Raw genomic sequence first — 6,726 nt, forward strand, 5'->3', positions numbered from 1 at the left:
ATGTGTGTGTGTGTGTGTGTGTGTGTGTATTTGGAAATGAGTTTATCACCTGTTGAAGGTGGAACTGACTCAAACTAGCACCGTGTTCATTCAGGTTTCACGTTGAAACAAAATGAAGTACTCACACACAGTTAAACAGTTAACAAGAGAGGGTTAATTTAGCCTTGACACAGTAAGAACATTCAACAAGAATACAATAGTATTTAGCTCAGGTAAATAGCAACCCCTCACATCCACGTGGAAATTCATCTCTTCAACAAGATAAGGTGTGAGTGCTTGAGTTCAGTCTTCAGATGTTGGCCAGGTCTTAAGGGGGCCGACTTTGGTTGGGTGGGTCTTTTCATGCCTTAGATGACCAAGGCAACCATTTCAATCTGGCCAGAGAATACTAGAAACCTGCCCCAAAGAGATACGCCTATAACCTTATTCCCGAATCTGTAGTATTGCCCTAGCCAGAGATGAGACCTGAAGTTCCAGCGGCAGCACAGGATTTGGGCAGGGAATGGCAGGTGTTTTTAGCTTAATCAGCATAATGTCATTGCTAAGGTTGAGAGAATTGTAGTTAGGATGGTTAGCTGTATCAATGAACTGCTCATTGCCTTCAAGGATGTCAATGTTGTCCCCTTCCAATGTCACCTAGATCCTTTTTTTTAATTATTTAACACATTCTTTGGTTCAGTTTAAGCTCCCTTGATCAAACCTCTCAAATCTGATTATGTAATCTATTCATCACAGTTCACACCTGCCTGGTAGTGAAACTATGGAGGGGCCCTAAAACCTATTGATATTCATTCTCTCTCTCTCTCTCTCTCTCTCTCTCTCTCTCTCTCTCTCTCTCTCTCTCTCTCTCTCTCTCTCTCTCTCCCTCCCCCTCCCTCCCCCTCCCTCCTTCCCTCCCTCTCTCCCTCCCTCTCTCTCCCTCCCTCCCCCTCCCTCCTTCCCTCCCTCTCTCCCTCCCTCTCTCTCCCTCCCTCCTTACCTCCCTCTCTCCCTCCCTCTCTCTCCCTCCCTCCTTACCTCCCTCTCTCCCTCCCTCTCTCTCTCCCTCCCTTCCTCCCTCCCCAAGGCTCAGTGTCTATGTAACATCTCAGCCCACTCCACAAGCTACTCTCTGTAGCTTCAGGCTTGTCCTGGCACTCATTGACATTCTCAATCCCTCACTTTCCCACTCTTTCCAAGCTCCTGAAATTAACACACCACTATTCTGTACCATGTTCCTGCTTACTTTCCTCATACTACTGCTGTCTCTCTCGGTCCACAAACATTAGCTCTCCATCGATGCCCTTTCCTTCACTCTCTCCTGGCCAATCTCTCTCCATTCTGACTATATCCTAGCCTTGAAGCAACTTTTTGAGGACTCTTACACAGTAGAGTCCCCACACAATCTTGGTGATACAGCTATTTCTCCTTTTTGGATGATCTCAAAACCTCCTACCAGTGTGATAATTAGGGAGGCAGTAAGAACTGAGACTTGCATGGTGCAATTCACTTGGCTCCAGGAGATTATCACCAATAGATTCCAGGAGATCCGGTAAAGTCACTTTACAGTAATAGTACCTAGCATTTATATCTCATTTTAAGGCTTGCAAAGCAAGCACTTTACAAATATCTCATTTTGTCCTGGCAATATTTCTGGGAGGTAAGTGCTATGATTATTCCTATTTTACATAAGGATACTTGAGGCTGAGAGAGCTTAAATACTCACCCAGGGCCACACACCTAGAAAGTAAATGTTGGAGACTGGATTTGAACTCAGGTATTCCCAACTCCAAGGTCACTATCCAGTATTCATTGTGCTATCTAACAGTCTTTATCTCTGTGGATCTTATCTTCGTCATTTGTAAAATAAAGGAGTTGAACTACCCATGATTTCTAAGGTCTTCATAACCAGATCTTGTGAATCCCCCAACCCCTTCCCAAAGTCTAGTGCTTATTCTCCTATACATCGCCTCTTGCTGCTATTCCAAGAAAGCCATACTCTCTTGGAGCTGGGACTTTGAAAGTTCTTAGAACTTAATCTACAAAAATAAGATAAGACAGTCTTTGCCAGGATTCTTCAGACCATAACAAACCTAGAGAGCATGAGCAGAGGCTCCCGCTTCAGGGGCCAAAGGTTTGCACTTTATTGACTTCTTCAAGCTAAACTAGGCTCTTTTACAAGACTTTCAGGAAGTTCCTGTGGTTCTGCACGCAAGGTTGAACAGATTCAAAGCCAACCCAAACAGTCATAGTAAAATGAGGTTACCTTTCCTCTTAGCTCTTCCTTTTGAAATCATCAAATCATCCTACTTCCTTATCATTCTAAAAAAATTAAACACTTTAAAAAATTGAATGATTTAACTACTCCCAGCAATACAATGATCCAAGATAATTACAAAAGACTCATAATGAAAAATTCTATTCACCTCAGGAGAAATCATGGTGAAGTCTGGATGCAGATTGAGGCATACTATTTCTCACTTCATCTTTCTTATTTGGGGGGGGGGGGGGGGTTGGTCTGTTTTCTTTCACAACATGACTAATATAGAAATATGTATATAACCTATGTCAAACTGTTTGCTTTCTCAATGAGGGAGATGAGGAGAGAGGGAGAGAATTTGGAATTTAAAAAAAAAATAATGTTGAAAATTTTTACATGTAATTGGAAAAAATAAATTATTTTTTTCAAATGAAGAGTGGAATGGTTTCAGAAAAACTTGGGAAGACTTAAATGAAGTGATGCAAGGTGAAATGAGCAGAACCAGGAGAACATTGTACACAGTAACAGCAATATCGTACCACGATCTACCTCAGCAACACAATGATACAAGACAATTTCAGAAGATACATGATGAAAAAATACTATTCACCGCTAGAGAAAGAATTGATGGAGTCTGAATACAGATTGAAGCATATTTTTTTCTTTATTATTTTTGGAGTTTGGGGTCTGTGCTTTCTTTTGCAACATGGCTAATATAGAAATGTTTTGCATGACTGCACATGTGTACTCTATTATATTGTCTCCTCAAGGCAAGAAATAAAAGGAGGGAGACAATTTAGAACTCAAAAAAATTTTCTAAATGACTGTTAACATTTTTGGTTCACATGTAATTGAGAAAAAAGAAAATAAAAGTCTATCTGAGAAAAAAAAAAAACAACTTTTCCTGAACCATCTGTGACAGAACCAACATTTCCTTGTTGTTGTGTTCGTCCGTTTTCGAAGAGGATCATGACACCAGAGAAATGATGACGTGACTTACACTTGACTTTGACTTGAGTGAGGGAGAGCTGTGCAAGGTCACCAGCCTCACTTATTTCTCCTGAGATATCTGGGTCCAGTGACCAGATATTCTTCAGAATTACTGGAGATGGCCCAGGATGCAATGGGAGACCTTGGCATAAAGTTTTACCTAAAAGATGATTGAGCTGCCCTTGAGACTTGATTGACCTGCTGTGCTAAAAAGTTCCAGCCTCTGGGAATCTAGATCCCTCAGAAATGGTGGGTTTCTGAAGCCCATTGAGTAAGGAGGTAGGGTGGGGGAGGCAGCAGTCCTAGAGGAGCTAAAAGTCACTGTATCCTTGTTGTGTTAGAGCAACATAAACATCCTTTTGTTAAAGATTCAATGATTTAAGGGTGCCTCGTTTGTCCTAACATCGAACTTGACCTGAGATGTGCTGGTGTTAAAGTCATGCCTCCTACACCATCCTGTCTCCTTATTTCTCCAAATGATATAATACCCTAAGCTAGATTGTGTTTCCAGATTCTTCTAAGGACTATGACAACATCTCATATTTATGTAGCACCTTCCTCACTATAACCATGTGAGACAGGTGGTAAAATATTCTTATCACAGATTTACAGATGAGGCAACTGAGGCTCAAAGAAATAAAATGACTTGCTTAAAATCACACTGTTACCAAGTAGGGGAATCAAATTCAAACTCATTTCTTCTGATTGGAAGGCCAGTATTCTTTCCACTTGCTGTGTCTATACCATTTCCAAATTCCTCTAAGGGAAAGTTAACAGACTATCTCATTTCCTTATTCCTCCAGAGGAAGCACTCAATGAAATATTTCTTTATTTCTTTTTTTAAGTTTTATTGACATCTTCATGTTCTTTACATCACAGCCATTCCTCAATATATTCTTCCCACCTACCAAACTTCGTAATATGCCCTCATAATATTAAAAACCAGCCAATACAGAAACTGTTTTTGTCTGCACCCGCCACATTTAATTTCTGTAGTCTCCTACTTTATTTTTAGCAAGAGAATGGAAATGTGAGTCATCGTTTGCTTTTTGAAATTGGTATCGGTAATTACCTTTAATCTGAGGTCAGCAGTGTTTTAGTGTTATTTTTATTTGCATTATTATAGTCATGGAATATGTTATCTGGACTTTTACTTCACTTTGTATCCATTTCCTATGAATGGGGGAGAGATAGCATCATGTAGCTCATAAGCTAAGGGGAGGGGGGGGGGCATTAATCCATACATAAAAATCCCTGAGGCCTGAAGATTGCCTTACTTTTAAAATGTGATATTATCTCTTTTATTGTATTCTTCTTTATATTGTTCTATTTTAGTCTGGTTCTGGCCAACCTAGGGAGTGTTAGGGGCCATGTGGGTAAGCGTTGGAGGCCACATGTAGCCCACAGGTTGTATGTTTCACAGCTCTGATGTGATGGATAAGGCACTGGATTTGAAGTAAGAAAGAACTGAGTTCAAATCTTGCCTGAAATACTAACTAGATGTATGACCCTAAGCAAGTCACTTTACCTCCACTGCTCAGTTTCCCTAATCTACAAAATGAGATTAGAATCAATGGCCTTTTTTCCTGCTGTAAATCTGTGATAGTGTAATCTTTGCATGTTTCTCTGGATTCTTCGTTTTCATCATTTCTTGCTAGGTAATAATATTTGATAACATGCAGATACCACTATTTGTTTAATTTGCCCAATGGGTAGGCACTGACTTTGTTTCGAAGTTGTTGGGGGTTTTTTGCTACCACAAAAATGGCTACTCTAGTAGACCTTTCTTTTTGTTTTTTTACTTCATTGTGGTACATTCCCAATAATGGACCCATTTGGTTAAGGGCTTAATATAGGTGATTTCTCAGGCCTGTAAGAAACTAAGAAAGTAACTTTGTCAAATGTCATCGGTCATCATTAGAAATAATTGAAGATGGTCATGATTCAGTATATAGATCAGATGATCTACATAGAATATAGGATTAGAGAACCTATCACAAAAAGGTGACTTAAATGTTAGTTACCTACTATTTATATCATTATGCACAAACTAAATATACAATATCATTTTCTTTGTAATATTATCTTCTCCTTACAGCAGAACATAATCATTTTCATCTGATCTCCCTAAATTTTGCATCCAAAAATTACTTTTTAACCATGATATATTATTAATATTAGAAGAGGTTAGTTATTTTTCTTACACAATTCCAGTTTTTTAAAAAATCATACCAATTCACAGCTCCACCAAAAGTCTACTACAGTTCACATGGAAGAATGCTCCAAATTACTACTATTAATGAAAGAAATACAAATCAAAACAATTCTGAATCTCCATTTGACATCCAGCAAATTGGAAAAGAGACAAAAGATGGGAATAATCAGTGTTGGATGGGTTATGGAAAGACAGGAACACTAAATACACAGTTGGTGGAATGATGGATTGGTCCAAACATTCTAAAAAGCAATTTGAAATTATTCTTAGAAAGTGACTAAAATGTTTATACCCTTGACGGAGAGATGCCAGTGCTAGAAATGTATCCGAAAGAGGTAAAAAATAGGAATGTTCCAAATACAATAAAATATTTATAGCAGCACTTTTTCTAATAACAAGTAAATAGGAAAAAAAATCAATGCTCATTAATTACAAAATGGCTAAGCAAATAGGTATATAAATGTAATGGAACATTTCTGTACCTGAAAAAATAATAAATATAAAAATAGAGGGAAGTACAGGAAAATTTTAGTTCTAATGCAGAGTAAATAGAAGTAGGAAAATCACACATACATCATAACTAGAAAGGCAAGTGAAAAGAACAAAAATATAAGTGAAAACGAACATCATCTAACTGTAATAACCAGGCTTAGACTTGAAGAAGAAATGAGAAAAATTATCCCCCACGTTTCATTTGAGAGATGGGAGACTATATGTGTAGAACATTACAAATGATGTCTGACTCCACTGATATGTTGGTTAATTTTGCCGAACTGCTTTTTTCCCTTTCTTCTTTATTATTAATTATATAGAATAGCTTTCTGGGAAGAGAAAGGGAGGGATATGTGGAGGTAATATAAAAACACAGGTAATATAAAGATGATATGAGGTAATATAAAAATAAAAACAAAATAAAAATTTTTAAAGAGTTCATTGGTGCGCCTTTCTTTTCATAGCCCCTCCAAACATTGACTATTTTCATAATTTACAATCTGCCAATTTGAAGAGTTTAAATGAAATCTCAGTTTAAAATACATTCATCATATTAGTTGAGGCATTTTTTCATATGGGTTAGGACAGTCTAAATTTTTTAAATTCACATTTATCTCTTTAATAAAAATAATAGCCAAGCCATCCTACTTTCCTATCCTCCTAATGAGGGGAAATCAATTTATCAATTATTCTACTTCCTTATCTTTTTCACCTTAAGCACTGTCAAACCAGCAGCTTGACTTCTTTGGCTAGAAATTGACACATATGTGATGCCAAGGTTTGGTTCTAG

Source organism: Notamacropus eugenii, chromosome 5 (genome assembly GCF_028372415.1).
Source record: "Notamacropus eugenii isolate mMacEug1 chromosome 5, mMacEug1.pri_v2, whole genome shotgun sequence".
NCBI classification, from domain to species: Eukaryota; Metazoa; Chordata; class Mammalia; order Diprotodontia; family Macropodidae; genus Notamacropus; species Notamacropus eugenii.